Source organism: Schistocerca piceifrons, chromosome 1 (assembly GCF_021461385.2).
Source record: "Schistocerca piceifrons isolate TAMUIC-IGC-003096 chromosome 1, iqSchPice1.1, whole genome shotgun sequence".
Taxonomy (NCBI): Eukaryota; Metazoa; Arthropoda; class Insecta; order Orthoptera; family Acrididae; genus Schistocerca; species Schistocerca piceifrons.
Genome location: NC_060138.1, coordinates 1,121,669,351 through 1,121,686,153, shown reverse-complemented (window position 1 = coordinate 1,121,686,153; position 16,803 = coordinate 1,121,669,351).

The following is a 16,803-nucleotide window of genomic DNA, read 5'->3' as shown; positions in this document are numbered from 1 at the left end:
GTTGCAAACGCCACGTCAACAGCCGCAGTTAATATCATACTATCAAAATATAGCACTATATATTATTATTTTTTTCAAAATAAAATTTGGTCGTTAGCTGCAGAATTACGTACTGGACTGCACTTTACCCGTTTGGACAGGTCATCCGTTCGGAAGTTCTTATTGGCTTGTAACACTGATGAAAACTCAGTGCGAACCTGCCTCGAAAGGTCCAACGACACCGACCGCCATGTCATCCTCAGCCGGTAGGCGTCACTGTATACGGATATGGAGGGGCGTGTGCTCAGCACACCAATCTCTCGGCAGTTGTCAGTTGACCGGAGCCGCTACTTCTCCATCAAACAACTCCTCCACTGGCCTCACAAGGGCTGAGTGCAAACCGATTTCCAGCAACGATCGTCAGACGCGAATGGTCACCCATCCAAGTGCTATCCAAGCCCGACAGCGCTTAACCTCGGTGATACGTCGGAAATAGGTGTTACCACTGTGGCAAAGCCGTAGGCATAACATTGATAAGCAGACGTCAGATTAGGATCAGAAAGAAATGAAAGGAAAAGGAGAGCGTCTGTGAAGTTTGGACGGTAGGAGACGAGGCACTGACGTAAGTAAAGTTGTGAGGACGTGTCGTGAGTTGGGCTTCGGTAGATCAGTCGATAGAGCACTTGCCCCGTGATAGGCAAGGTCCCAATTTCGAGTCTCGGCCGGCACGTAGTTTCAGTCTGCCGGGAAGTTACCTGTTTATACTGCTTGTATGCTTGCCAATCATTCTGATAAATTTTCTCCGCAACCTTATACACTGAAGGGCCAAAGAAACTGGTATAGGCACTCGTATTCAAATACAGAGATCTGTAAACAGGCAGAATACGGCGCTGCCTTTATAAGACAACAAGTGTCTGGCGCAGTAGATCGGTTACTGCTGCTACAATGGCAGGTTATCAAGATTTATGGGAGTCTGAACGTGGTGTTACAGTCGGCACACGAGCTGTAGAACGTAATATCTCCGAGGTAGTGATGAGGTGGGGATTTTCCCGTACGACCGTGAATATCAGGAATCCGCTAAAACATTAAATCTCCGACGTCGCTGCAGCCGAAAAAACTTGCTGCAAGAATGGGACCAATGACAACTGAAGAGAATCGTTCAACGTGACAGAAGTGCAACTCTTCCGCAAATTGGTGCAGATTTCAATGTTGGGCCATCAACAGTTGTCACCGTGCGAACCATTCAACGAAACATCATCGATATGGGCTTTCGACGCCGAAGACCCACCCGCGTACTCTTGACGACCGCACGACACAAAGCTCTACGCCTCGCCTGGGCCAGTCATCACCGTCATTAGACTACATGTTGACTGGAAACATGTTGCTTGGTCGGACGAGTCTCGTTTCAAATTGTATCGAGTGGATAGACGTGTACGGTTATGTAGACAATCTCATGGATCCATAGACCCTGCATGTCAGTAGCGGACTGTTCGGCTCGGTTGAGGCTCTGTAATGGTGTGGGGCGTGTGCAGTTGGAGTGATACGTCTATATACGACTCTGGTCGGTGATAGGTGATATGTGACACGTAAGCATCCTGTCTGATCACCTGCATCGATTCATGGCCATTGTGCATTCCGACGGGCTTTGGCAGTTCAAGCAGGACAGTCCGACGCTCCATATGTCCAGAATTGGTACAGAGTGGCTCCAGAAACACACTCCTGAGTTTAAACACTTCCGCTGCCCACCAAACTGCCCAAACATGAACATTATTGAGCATATCTGGGATGCCTTGCAACGTGCTGTTCACAAGAGATCTCCACCCCCTCTCATGGATTTATGGACAGCCCTCTAGGATTCACGGTGTCAGTTCCCTCCAGCACTACTTCAGATGTTAGTCGAGTCCGTGCCACCTCGAGTCGCGGCACTTTTGTGTGCTCGTGGGGGTCCTACACGGTATTAGGCAGGTGTACCAGTTTCTTTGGCTCTTCAGTGTATGGCACGCCTATGTACAAACTTTAATAGCGTACTTCTCCTTGCGTGCCTTAACTGTGAACAGATCTCGCTTCCCCTGTCGTCCGTGATACAATTGTTACGACATACAGATAGTAATTTCACAGAATATTTCGTTGTTATATACACTAGCCAGTAGAGTTGGCACTACAACTAGTTAGCAGTTGCTCTTTTTTTGTCCTTTAATTTGTCCTGTTGTTTTGGAAATTTTGGTTTCGCCATACGCATGAAATACGGACAGGTAACAGACTATTCTGCGTTCCGCTACCAGCGAAGAAGAATCTAGTAAGACATTACCTTTCTTTGGGTTCGAACACACACACACACACACACACACACACACACACACACAGTGAGTTTAAACATGAAAGGCGCAGCCAAAGCCGTGGTTTTAGAGAAGTCTGCCCGCATTCACCTCCCTCCGTTCTGCGACTGCCCCGCTCCCCAGTTTGTGTGGATTCGCGCGGCTCAGCAAACTCCCATCAGTGATTAGCGAACCGGGACGAATCCCATCTGGCGGCGACGCGGGTACGCCGGTTCAGCAACTGTTTGTTCAGCACACGGGGTGGCGGCAGGGGGGAGGGACGCTTTCAGTCGCGCCGGGATGAGACCCCGGAAATCATACGGCGCTCGTTGGGACACATTTGCAAGTCAGCCCGCAAGGCTCTCGTCCGACTTATAATTACGGAGGATTTCCTCAGACTCCGTAATTACGTGAATTCTGAGGGCACTGCGGTGGCCCCTTTCCTACTTCAAGCGTGTTATTTAGGGCTGTACCCTCTGTTCGCCGTCTTTAAGTTTCGTCAATCGACGTCTGCATAATTTGCACAATGAAACCTCACCATGCAACGTTATACAAAGTCGTGTAAAAATTTCATTTTATGTTTCAAAACTCCCGCATCACCTATTTCTACCTGCCCTGGTGAGGTAGTTCTTTGGAAATGGGATTCACTATTTTGCAGTTGGACAAATTCCCCGCTACTACAGTTGACGTTGACAAATGGGTGAATAAATCGTCAAAAGGTGTCTCTAAGCCCACCCGCTTCAGTAACACTCTCAGTGCCACCCAAACACGTTTATTGAGCACTTTAAAAATGCACCGGTTGAAAGAGAGCTATTGGCGAGTTCCTAGGCGCCTATGGGCAGGCAACCCCTTAGACACCTACATCGCTAGAGTCTGCGTGCCGCATGCTAAAAAATGAGAGGTGTCGCGGGGTTGCCTATCCTACAGGCACCTAGGAATCGGTGAATGGTTACCCCTGTATAGATACATTTTTAAAATGCTGAAAAAGAGAGGGTCTTAGAGGGACCCTTTGTCATTTTACTAACTCAAGTGTCAATGTCATATCTCCCATCCCCATGCACATTTTACACGCCACATCAGGGCGCCAAAACGGAGAGAAAAAGCATATACGCTATTTAATGTTTCGGATCACGTTGGACATTCTCTGGTTGTTTCACCTTGTATATCAGAGCAGAAATTGCAGCCGCACTACACTCAAAAGGGGACAGATCACTTTCAATGGGGCTGTAGACCAATGATGCCGTTACAAAAGTATTGAATTGCGTGTGTGTGTGTGTGGGGGGGGGGGGGGGGGGGGAATCAGCATCGTCAAAATTTTACAAAAACGTAGTTCTGTTGAACATTGCAGTCAAACTGTCTTTTTTCGACCGCGAAATGTCTGTAAATGAACGCTCTAAGGGAAGGAGTCTTTTCATTGACAACTTTTGTGTCACTGTTGAGACCGTTTAGTGTCGTCTCTGATCGGAGCTGTGCCTGAAATGTTTTTCTCGGTGAGCCAAAACTTATCCCGTCTTTTAGACAAGTTGAGTCTTCTTTAGTTATTCGATCTATCGATTTTGTGGTCAGCGTTCCTCTGTGACAATAAATTTCACAAACTTTCTACACTTTTCACTTTCACTACTTATCGTCCTTGTTACACTTCTATATAAAACTACTCTCCACACAGATAAATTCAGAAAAGACTTAACTTTGATTAAAATTATACTCGATGCTAAGAAACTTCTCTTTTTCAGAAACGATTTTCTTGCTATTGCTTTTCCACAGTATACGAGTAGATCTTGTCTACTTCTCTCATCATCAGCTACTAATCTCCCCAAACAGCAAAAATCACCTGCTACTTTAAGTGTCTCGTTTCCCATTCTAATTCCCTCAGCATCACTTGGTTTAATTAGATTACGTTCCATTAGCCTTGTTTGGCTCTTATATCCTCCTCCTCAAGACACTGTCCATTCCGTTCAGATGCTTCTTCCAAGTCCCTTGTTGTCTCTGGCAGAATCACACTGTCTTCGATAAACCTCTAAGTTTTTATTTCTTCTCCCTCAACTTTAATTCCTACTCCAAATTTTTCTTTGGTTTCCTTTACTGCATGCTCATTGTACAGACTGAATGACATTCTGGGAAGGTTTCCAACCCTATCTCGCTCCCTTTTCAAACACGGCTTCCGTTCTTGCCCTTTGATGCTTGTAACTGAACTGCATTCTGGACTCTAAAACTTTTCATTCCATTCTATTTCGTGTGGTGGTGTTTTGGTTGCTGTCCGTAGGCTGCTTTATACAGCTCCCCAAGCTACTATCTCCTGTGCAAGCCTCTTCACCTCTGCACAACTACAGCAACCAACATCCAGCCACTAGCCCGGCCTTTCACAATTTGAATTTTGTTGTTTACATTTAAAATGAAGAAAAAACGAAATATTACATAAAAAATACACAGTTTAAGTTAAAAGTGCATCATGCGTAGTAAAGGAGCGTATTGAACAGGTCGGTCCAGAACTGTGGTAAAACTGAGTGGACGGTGTCTTATAAAATTTTTATACAGGGTGTTACAAAAAGGTACGGCCAAACTTTTAGGAAACATTCCTCACACACAAAGAAAGAAAAGATGTTATGTGGACATGTGTCCGGAAACGCTTAATTTCCATGTTAGAGCTCATTTTATTACTTCTCTTCAAATCACATTAATCATGGAATGGAAACACACAGCAACAGAACGTACCAGCGTGTCTTCAAACACTTTGTTACAGGAAATGTTCAAAATGTCCTCCGTTAGCGAGGATACATGCATCCACCCCCCGTCGCATGGAATCCCTGATGGGCTGATGCAGCCCTGGAGAATGGCGTATTGTATCACAGCCGTCCACAATACGAGCGCGAAGAGTCTCTACATTTGGTAACGGGGTTGCGTAGACAAGAGCTTTCAAATGCCCCCATAAATGAAAGTCAAGAGGGTTGAGTTCAGGAGAGCGTGGAGGCCATGGAATTGGTCCGCCCCTACCAATCCATCGGTCACCGAATCTGTTGTTGAGAAGCGTACGAACACTTCGACTGAAATGTGCAGGAGCTCCATCGTGCATGAACCACATGTTGTGTCGTACTTGTGAAGGCACATGTTCTAGCAGCACAGATAGAGTATCCCGTATGAAATCATGATAACGTGCTCCATTGAGCGTAGGTGGAAGAACATGGGGCCCAATCAAGACAGCACCAACAATGCCTGCCCAAACGTTCACAGAAAATCTGTGTTGATGACGTGATTGCACAATTGCGTGCGGATTCTCGTCAGCCCACCCATGTTGATTGTGAAAATTTACAATTTGATCACGTTGAATGAAGCCTCATCCGTAAAGAGAACATTTGCACTGAAATGAGGATTGACACATTGTTGGATGAACCATTCGCAGAAGTGTACCCGTGGAGGACAATCAGCTGCTGATAGTGCCTGCACACGCTGTACATGGTACGGAAACAACTGGTTCTCCCGTAGCACTCTCCATACAGTGACGTGGTCAACGTTACCTTGTACAGCAGCAACTTCTCTGACGCTGACATTAGGGTTATCGTCAACTGCACGAAGAATTGCCTCGTCCATTGCAGGTGTCCTCGTCGTTCTAGGTCTTCCCCAGTCGCGAGTCATAGGCTGGAATGTTCCGTGCTCCCTAAGACGCCGATCAATTGCTTCGACCGTCTTCCTGTCGGGACACCTTCGTTCTGGAAATCTGTCTCGATACAAACGTACCGCGCCACGGCTATTGCCTCGTGCTAATCCATACATCAAATGGGCATCTGCCAACTCCGCATTTGTAAACATTGCACTGACTGCAAAACCACGTTCGTGATGAACACTAACCTGTTGATGCTACGTACTGATGTGCTTGATGCTGGTATTGTAGAGCAATGAGTCGCATGTCAACACAAGCACCGAAGTCAACATTACCTTCCTTCAATTGGTCCAACTGGCGGTGAATCGAGGAAGTACAGTACATACTGACGAAACTAAAATGAGCTCTAACATGGAAATTAAGCGTTTCCGGACACGTGTCCACATAACATCTTTTCTTTATTTGTGTGTGAGGAATGTTTCCAGAAAGTTTGGCCGTACCTTTTTGTAACACCCTGTATACACAGCAAAGCGCACTGAAACTTTCCTTTTACGTGAGTGACAAACAAATTTTAAATTTAATGGGGATATATAAGAGGCAACGTGGAACAACGCGCCCAGTCCATTTTACATAGCTTAATAAAAGTTGCATGTTTTCGTTTTATCCTATGAATATGGCGCATTATAGTACTGTGGCATTATCTGTGCCCGCAATAATAAAAAAAAGATAATAAATTTACCTCTTTCATGATGTAAAGTGCGCCTCAGGTCATATCTAATGTAAGCCTCGATTAGTTGTCTATTGTTGGTTAGCAGTTTTAAATTGACCCCACTTTTAATGTATCCTTTTAATGCTATTGCTGCTAGCTATTAATTGGCATATTACTTTCTCACAGTATAGACTGTAAGGTTTCCATACTTTCCCTGTTGATCAGTAACGAGAACTTGTAAATAGGAGTGGCACATGTGCATGTTCTTTTAAATGATGACTGTGGCGCGTTTTTCCACGATGCCACTCATATATCCCCACAAAATTTTAAACTTGTTTGCCACTCTTGTAAAAGGAAAGTTCATTGCGCTTTACGGTTTATATAATTACTTTAATTGCACCTTCCACTCAGTTTTACCACAGTTCTGGGCCGACCGACGGGGATTCGTGCCAAGCATTTGCTTGAGTCCCTTGGTGTGGAGCGGGTGGCACCCCAACTCCAGGGTTTTACCCGCCTGCCTCCCTGGTTGCTCCAGAGGCCCAGCGTCCTTTTAGACTTGTCAGAGTAGCGGAGGAGCTGCACTCCTGCGTTTGTTTTTACCTCCTTATTTTACGATATTTTAAACCAGCATCCCGACCATGTACCAGTATTTACGGATGGCTCTAAACAGGGGGACTCTGTTGGTTGTGCTGTTGTTTTCCCTGATCGAGTCGTCAAGTTACGGCTTCCTGCGGCGTTTACCATCTTTTATGCCGAATTGTTTGCGATCTTGCGGGCATTGGAGCAGATGAGATGTGTTCCCAGTCTTAAGTTTCTCATCTGTTCTGACTCCCTGAGTGCTCTTCAGACCATGCAACACTTGTATCCAGCGGATACAGTCGTCCAGAACATCCACGATGCCCTACTCCACCTGCAACGGCAGGGGAAGGAGGTTTCCTTCTGCTGGGTGCCGGGGCACGTGGGTATTAGGGGAAACGAACTGGCGGATGTGGCTGCCAAAGATGCATGTTCCCTCCCTCACGTTGTTGAATGTGCCGTCCCCCTCCATGCTGTTACCTCCCTTTTGCGTTTTCGTGTTATGCGTCAATGGGAAGAGGAGTGGCTGGCAGTCGGTGAAAATAAGCTGTGTCTGGTCAAGGCCACCACGCGGCCATGGCGTACGTCCTACCAGTCAAGCAGGCGGGATGAGGTTCTCCTCACTCGCCTCCGCATCGGGCACAGTCCCTTAACGCATGGTTCTTTACTCCGGCGGGAGGACCCACCAATCTGCAGTGCTTGTGGCGTCCAGATTACTCTCCGCCACATTTTACTTGACTATCTTTTATTCTCTGACCAGAGGGCGGTGGTTTCCTTGCCACCGGATTTGCCCTCTATTTTGCAAGGCGACGGAACGACTGTGGTTAAGGTCTTACGGTTTTGTGTCCTGTCCAATTTGTTGCCTCGGATTTTAGGGAGAGGATTTTAATGTGCTGCTGGGTGACTGGCTCACCCAGGTTTTAGGTAAGAGGTCCGCCAGTCACGATTACCTACTTGTTTCACTTCGATTCCTGTTCTCTTTTCCTTGTGTTTCCTTTACTTGCTTTAGTGCGTTTCTTCTCCTCTTGTTTTGCCTCTGTATGTGAGGATTTGGAACTGCGTCAGGTCTGTGTCTTTTAGCCATTCTCCTTGTTCGCTGTCCGTCTTCGTCCCTTCACCGCATGTGTTCCTGTTTCTATGCGTTTGGGCGCTGATGACCACGCTGTTTAGTGCCCGAAAACCTCAAACCACACACACACACACACACACACACACACACACACACACACACACACACACACACACACACACACAATGAAGGAGACGGGTGGTAAACTGATAGAAATTACAACGGGAAGGAGTGGGATACTAACAGGGTGGGGAAACTGAAAGAAGGTGGATACAGTTGGCGAGAGACTGACAATGCAAAGAGGACCAGAATGCAGTTGGGAGGAACTGCAGACGCGTGTAACTGCAGGAGATAAAGGAAGTTGGAAGGAAAGGAGAAAATGTATTTGAACGCCGAGAGCTGTTAGTACTGTAACAGGAGGAAAATCGCCGAACAGTGTGCGGTCAGATGTCGCGGCTGTGTTTCTGTGTTTGCCGCGCGGCGCAGTTCGCGGCGCCGCTGTTAAGCCCGCTTACGTGTTTACACCCACTTTGTTTACGCGCCGGTTCGCCACAGCGCGGAACAGGAAAAAAAAAAAAAAAAAACTGCAGCGCCGCGCTTCCAAGTTGTCGCCAGTGTTTGCAGAAACCTCTAGTTTGCATTCGCTCCGCTGCTTCACGCCCCGCACAATAGTGCGCCAAGTATTTTGCAACAGCCTTGCTCCCTTTTTTTTTTTCGCCACTCTGCAGTTCTTGGGGGCCGTCTTCTCTCGGCAAAGAGCCTGGTAGCTGCAGTGGTTTCGCACTTCGCCCAAGTTTGGCGCCGCGCGGGCTCGCACGCCTGCTCTTCGGAAGTGCAGACTTCGCAAAAAAAGGAAAAAAAGGTAGCGAACTCTTCAGGTGCGAGCCGCCATACTAATTTTGCTTCCCTCTTTGAAATGCGAGACAGGAGACTGAAACCTCTAGCGGCAGCCGAGTTTAACTCATAACAGTTTTCTTATTTTGGGGAACATCTTGTCGTCGTTTACGGGCTGAAACATTGCTCATCAATGAAACCGCCATGAAAGATATGACACTGCACAGATCAAAATTGCAGCAATTCAGTTTTAACGAGTAATCTTTTCCGGACAAGAATTCTGATACGCGCAGCACAGAACGAAGAAGCAAGTTCGCTCACAGTGATTAAAATATACTGTGCGTATGATTTCGTGTTAATTTTTGCAACTTTACTAATTTAATTCGCTAAAATGCTCACATTGTTCCACTGGGACTAAGAGCTTCGAGGCACAACAAAAATTTTATTTTCAGTATTTCGTATAATCATTGACTAAATTTAAAAATTTAAAATGCTCTCGCCGGCCGTGGTGGCCGAGCGGTTCTAGTCGCTACAGTCTGGAACCGCGCCACCGCTACGGGCATGGATGTGTGTGATGTTAGGTTTAAGTAGTTCTAAGTTCTAGGGAACTGATGACCACAGAAGTTGAGTCCCATAGTCCTCAGAGTCATTTGAACCATTTAAAATGCTCTCATTAAGACTTGCAATCTGGCGTGGAAGGTTTAACACAATAAGTCAGGTCTTAAAGTTAGACAGAATTACAGAGTGACCGAGCGGAAACACCTCTGCGTGAACTTTGTAACCTCCCCGCAGAAATTAAAGGGATTTTATCTGTAATTGTTAATGGACATCGTGCTAAACATAACCTCCCACCAGAAATAAAAGAAAAGTCTATGATAACGAAAACGTGCCAAATGTTTGGTCCCCACAAAAATTATAGAATAATAATGACCCAAATGTAAACTCGACACAAAAATTGAGAAATGAAATTTAATCATTAAACCCACAATAATCGGGCAGCATCGCTGACCTTAGGCCCTGTGCAATAATTAATCTGATAAATTGATTCTGGGAGGAAAAGCATAGGAAATATTGTTTCAATTGGAATGATTCTTTTCTTAAAAACGATTGCTTTGAAAACAAAATTATTATTGGGGCATTTCTTGAACAAATTAATTACAATTAACAGATGTTATTGGCTGAGCGCAATGCTGCTTCATTACCTTATTTAACAATATACCTCGTCCCGAACCGTGACTAGAGACCCATGTCGACGCCCGCCGACTCCTCACACACAACTCGCAACTGAACTCTCGCGCAGTCAAACGCAGACTAGCGACGATAAACAACTCTCTGGTCAGAGATTCTGTCATGCCTCGCCATCGCTGGTACTGAATACATACGCGTTTCAACTTACGACAGCTGTTGGGAACCTGTGAAGCCTCTTCGACGCCAGTAAAACATTAGCAGAGTTCAGTCATTTATTCACAGTGTTTGCAGGGTCGTCGTTCTTCAGCACCAGCGTCAGATAATGCTTCATTCAGCTGTGTGTTGCATTCTAGCTGACATCTGCTGAGTCAGCTCAGCATCTACAGGCTCAGGTGAGGTACTGGTGATCTCGGCGCCAGCGAGCAGGCGTGGCCATTGCCCAGCCGCGAAGTGGCGCCGTTCTGGATTCCAGAGTGTCCTCGGTCACACTCCAAATTCAAGGATGACCCTTGATGACCCATCACCAGCGTGGATGGTGTCGGTAGTCGTGTGGCCGCGTGATCTCCTCCCTTTCTCCTCCCCACCAGCCTGGCAGGTTTCAGCACTTGGAGACAGCTGGATGCTGAACGGGAATGTGGACCCTAAGAGGCCATGTTGCTGGCTTCCGTTTTGAAGTTCCGTGCTGACAGCACTGTGCATTGTTCTGTTGTCAGAAGACAGCCAGTGTCTCCACCACTAGATGGCAGGCAGCGAGCACCATGGAGTTAATCGGCTTCCAAATTGCTACTCCAGGCAGGTGTAAAATGAATGGGCGCAACGGAAAATAATAAACGCTAAAATGATGATTTGCCCCTGTCTGACAACCTCCCGAAGCAGATATTAGGATCTCTTCATTATCTTTTTATACACTACTGGCCATTAAAATTGCCACACCACGAAGATGGCGTGCTACAGACGCGAAATTTAACCGACAGGAAGAAGATGCTGTGATATGCAAATGATTAGCTTTTCAGAGCATTCACACAAGGTTGTCGCCGGTGGCGACACCTATAGCGTGCTGACATGAGGAAAGTTTCCAACCGATTTCTCATACACAAACAGCAGTTGACCGGCGTTGCCTGGTGAAACGTTGTTGTGATGCCTCACGTAAGGAGGAGAAATGCGTACCATCACGTTTCCGACTTTGATAAAGGTCAGGTTGTAGCCTATCGCGATTGCAGTTTATCGTATCGCGACATTGCTGCTCGCGTTGGTCGATATCCAATGACTGTTAGCAGAATATGGAATCGGTGGGTTCAGGAGGGTAATACGGAACGCCGTGCTGGATCCCAACGGCCTCGTATCACTAGCAGTCGAGATGACAGGCATCCTATCCGCATAGCTGTAACGGATCGTGCAGCCACGTCTCGATCCCTGAGTCAACAGATGGGGACGTTTGCAAGACAACAACCATCTGAGCGAAAAGTTCGACGACGATTGCAGCAGCAGGTACTATCAGCTCGGAGACCACGGCTGCGGTTACCCTTGACGCTGCATCACAGACAGGAGCGCCTGCGATGGTGTACTCAACGACGAACCAGGGTGCACGAATGGCAAAACGTAATTTTTTCTGATGAAGCCAGGTTCTGTTTACACCATCAAGTTGGTCGCATCCGTGTTTGGCGACATCACGGTGAACGCACATTGGAAGCGTGTATTCGTCATCGCCATACTGGCGTATCATCCGGCGTGATGGTATGGGGTGCCATTGATTGCACGTCTCGGTCGCCTCTTGTTCGCACTGACGGCACCTTGAACAGTGGACGTTACATTTCAGATGTGTTACGACCCATGGCCCTACCCTTCGTTCGATCCCTGCGAAACCCTACATTTCAGCAGGATAATACACGACCGCATGTTGCAGATTCTGTACGGGCCTTTCTAGATACAGAAAATGTTCGAATGCTGCCCTGGCCAGCACATTATCCAAATCTCTCACCAATTGAAAACATCTGATCAGTGGTGGCCGAGCAACTGGCTCGTCACAATACGCCAGTCACTACTCTTGATGAATTGTGGTATCATGTTGAAGCTGCATGGGCAGCTGTACCTATACACGCCATCCAAGCTCTGTCTGACTCAATGCCCAGGCGTATCAAGGCCGTTATTACGGCCAGAGGTGGTTGTTCTGGGTACTGATTTCTCAGGATCTACGCACCCAAACTGCGTGAAAATGTAATCACGTGTCAGTTCTAGTATAATATATTTGTCCAATGAATACCCGTTTATCATGTGCATTTCTTCTTGGTGTAGCAATTTTAATGGGTGGTAGTGTATATAAATTACAATCGAAGCATAAATGTTTGATGAAGGCAAGTAATATTACTAAATTACAAGCTTTGTTGTTCAATATATATTTATTATAGATTAAAATCAACCCTTTAAGTAAACTTGTCTCTATTTCCTAACTAAAATTATTAATCAGTTATCCAACTCTGCCCATTAGTATGACTGCGCGATCTAATATCAATAACGCGAAATGACTGACATCATCTACGTGCCAAACACTAGAAGACACTACTTTCAAAGATGATCTACGGTGGTGTGGAAACTCAGTGGAAATAAACTAACGTGATCACGGCTGTTTAGCTTTTATAGCCCTAATAAGCCGTTCAAATTTGTAAAAAAAAGTTGTCATGGGGGAGATTTGAAGACGGATGTCCCAGTTTGGAGTCCAATGCCGTGACCACACAACCACGATACCGTCGACCATTTCGTTCCTTCTATGTTGCACGTCTTGTGCTTGGACTGATCACTGTTTCGATTTTGCTTCTTTTTTCGTAGTTCAGTACCCAATTTTCCCGTTTCCCGTGCTAGTTCTGTGTCCAGTTCCTGATGGGGGTTGCGATGGGGAGTTTACCTTGTCGGAAGAAATAGAGTAAGCCACAGGGAAAGGCATGTAATATACAATACTTTACATACAAGAACCAACGGGGAGCAGTAAGGAAGTTACATCAAGAACGATGTGCTCTGTTTAAAATTGCCCAAGACTGGGCTAATAGTATTCACAAATAATTCTTTAAAGAATCTAACTGCCGTGTATGAAACGCCATCAAACGTCTGATTTCTGTACAAATGAGTTGTTGTTGTTGTTGTGGTCTTCAGTCCTGAGACTGGTTTGATGCAGTTCTCCATGATAATCTATCCTGTGCAAGCTCCTTCATCTCCCAGTACCTACTGCAACCTACATCCTTCTGAATCTGCTTAGTGTATTCATCTCTTGGACTTCCTCTACGATTTTTACCCTCCACGCTGCCCTCCAATGCTAAATTTATGATCCCTTGATGCCTCAGGACATGTTCTATCAACCGATCCCCTCTTCTAGTCAAGTTGTGCCGCAAACTTCTCTTCTCCTCAATCCTATTCAATTCCTCCTGATTAGTTACGTGATCTACCCACCTAATCTTCAACATTCTTCTGTAGCACCACATTTCGAAAGCTTCTATTCTCTTCTTGTCCAAACTATTTATTGTCCATGTTTCACTTCCATACATGGCTACACTCCATACATATACTTTCAGAAACGACTTCCTGACTCTTAAATCTGTGCTCGATGTTAGCAAATTTCTCTTCTTCAGAAACTCTTTCCTTGCCATTGCCAGTCTACATTTTATATCCTCTCTACTTCGACCACCATCAGTTATTTTGCTCCCCAAAAAGCAAAACTCATTTACTACTTTAAGTGACTCATTTCCTAATCTAATTCCCTCAGCATCAACCGACTTAATTCGACTAAATTCCATTATCCTCGTTTTACTTTTGTTGATGTTCATCTTATATCCTCCTTTAAAGACACTGTCCATTCCGTTCAACTGCTCTTCCAAGTCCTTTGCTGTCTCTGACAGAATTACAATGTCATCGGCGAACCGCAAAGTTTTTATTTCTTCTCCCTGGATTTTAATACCTACTCCGAATTTTTCTTTTGTTTCCTTTACTGCTTGCCCAATATATAGCTTGAACAACATCGGGGAGAGGCTACAACCCTGTCTCACTCCCTTCCCAACCACTGCTTCCCTTTCATGTCCCTCGACTCTTTGCCATCTGGTTTCTGTACAAATTGTAAATAGCCTTTCGCTCTTTGTATTTTACCCCTGCCACCTTTAGAATTTGAAAGAGAGTATTCCAGTCAACATTGTCAAAAGCTTTCTCTAAGTCTACAAATGCTAGAAACGTAGGTTTGCCTTTCCTTAATCTTTCTTCTAAGATAAGTCGTAAGGTCAGTATTGCCTCACGCGTTCCAACATTTCTACCGAATCCAAACTGATCTTCCCCGAGGTCGTCTTCTACCAGTTTTTCCATTCGTCTGTAAATAATTTGCGTTAGTATTTTGCAGCTGTGGCTTATTAAACTGATAGTTCGGTAATTTTTACATTTGTCAACACCTGCTTTCTTTGGGATTGGAATTATTATATTCTTCTTGAAGTCTTAGGGTATTTCGCCTGTCTCGTACATCTTGCTCACCAGATGGTAGAGTTTTGTCATGACTGGCTCTCCCAAGGCCGTCAGTAGTTCTAATGGAATGTTGTCTACTCCCGGGGCCTTGTTTCGACTCAGGTCTTTCAGTGCTCTGTCAAACTCTTCACGCAGTATCGTATCTCCCATTTCATCTTCGTCTACATCCACTTCCATTTCCATAATATTGTCCTCAAGAACATCGCCCTTGTATAGTCCTTCTATATACCTCCTCCACCTTTCTGCTTTCCCTTCTTTGCTGAGAACTGGGTTTCCATATGAGCTCTTGATATTCATACAAGTGGCTCTCTTTTCTCCAAAGGTTTCTTTAATTTTCCTGTAGGCTGTATCTATCTTACCCCTAGTGAGATAAGCCTCTACATCCTTACATTTGTCCTCTAGCCATACCTGCTTAGCCATTTTGCACTTCCTGTCGATCTCATTTTTGTGACGTTTGTATTCATTTTTGCGTGCTTCATTTACTGCATTTTTATATTTTCTCCTTTCATCAATTAAATTCAATATTTCTTCTGTTACCCAAGGATTTCTACTAGATCTCGTCTTTTTACCTACTTGATCCTCTGCTGCCTTCACTACTTCATCCCTCAGAGCTACCCATTCGCCGTCTACTGTATTTCTTTCCCCCATTCCTGTCAATTGTTCCCTTATGCTGTCCCTGAAACACTGTACAACCTCTGGTTTAGTCAGTTTATCCAAGTCCCATCTCCTTAAATTCCCACTTTTTGCAGTTTCTTCAGTTTTAATCTACAGTTCATAACCAATAGATTGTGGTCAGAGTCCACATATGCCCCTGGAAATGTCCTACAATTTAAAACCTGGTTCCTAAATCTCTGTCTTACCATTATATAATCTATCTGATACCTTTTAGTACCTCCAGGATTCTTCCATGTATACAACCTTCTTTTATGATTCTTGAACCAAGTGTTAGCTGTGATTAAGTTCTACTCTGTGCAAAATTCTACCTGACGGCTTCCTCTTTCATTTCTTAGCCCCAATCCATATTCACCTACTATGTTTCCTTCTCTCCCTTTTCCTACTGTCGAATTCCAGTCACCCATGACTATTAAATTTTCGTCTCCCTTCACTACCTGAATAATTTCTTTTATCTCATCATACATTTCTTCAATTTCTTCATCATCTGCAGAGCTAGTTGGCATATTAACTTGTACTTCTGTAGTAGGTATGGGCTTCGTGTCTATCTTGGCCACAATAATGCGTTCACTATGCTGTTTATAGTAGTTTACCCGCACTCCTACTTTTTTATTCATTATTAAACCTACTCCTGCATTACCCCTATTTGATTTTGTATTTATGACCCCGTATTCACCTGACCAGAAGTCTTCTCCCTCCTGCCACCGAACTTCACTAATTCCCACTATATCTAACTTTGACCTATCCATTTCCCTTTTTAAATTTTCTAACCTACCTGCCCGATTAAGGGATCTGACATTCCACGCTCCGATCCGTAGAATGCCAGTTTTCTTTCTCCTGAAAACGACGTCCTCTTGAGTAGTCTCCGCCCGGAATTCCGAGTGGGGGACTATTTTACATCCGGAATATTTTACCGAACAGGACGCCATCATTTAACCATACAGTAAAGTTGCATGCCCTCGGGAAAAATTACGGCTGTAGTTCCCCAGTTTCCCCTTGCTTTCAGCCGTTCGCAGTACCACAACAGCAAGGCCGTTTTGGTTAGTGTTACAAGGCCAGAATAGTCAATCATCCAGACTGTTGCCCCTGCAACTAATGAAAAGGCTGCTGCCCCTCTTCAGGAACCACACGTTTGTCTGGCCTCTCAACAGATACCCCTCCGTTGTGGTTGAACCTACGGTACGGCTATCTGTATCGTTGAGGCACGCAAGCGTCTCCACCAACGGCAAGGTCCATGGTTCATGGGGGGAGGACAAATGAGTTAATGTGTTGGATATTCGACGTTGCCCCTAGAACGCTACAGGGGAAAAAGTTACATCGCTACTAAACAGTTCAGTACACCGACTCCGTGCTTGATCTGTCGTTCAGTTTTCGG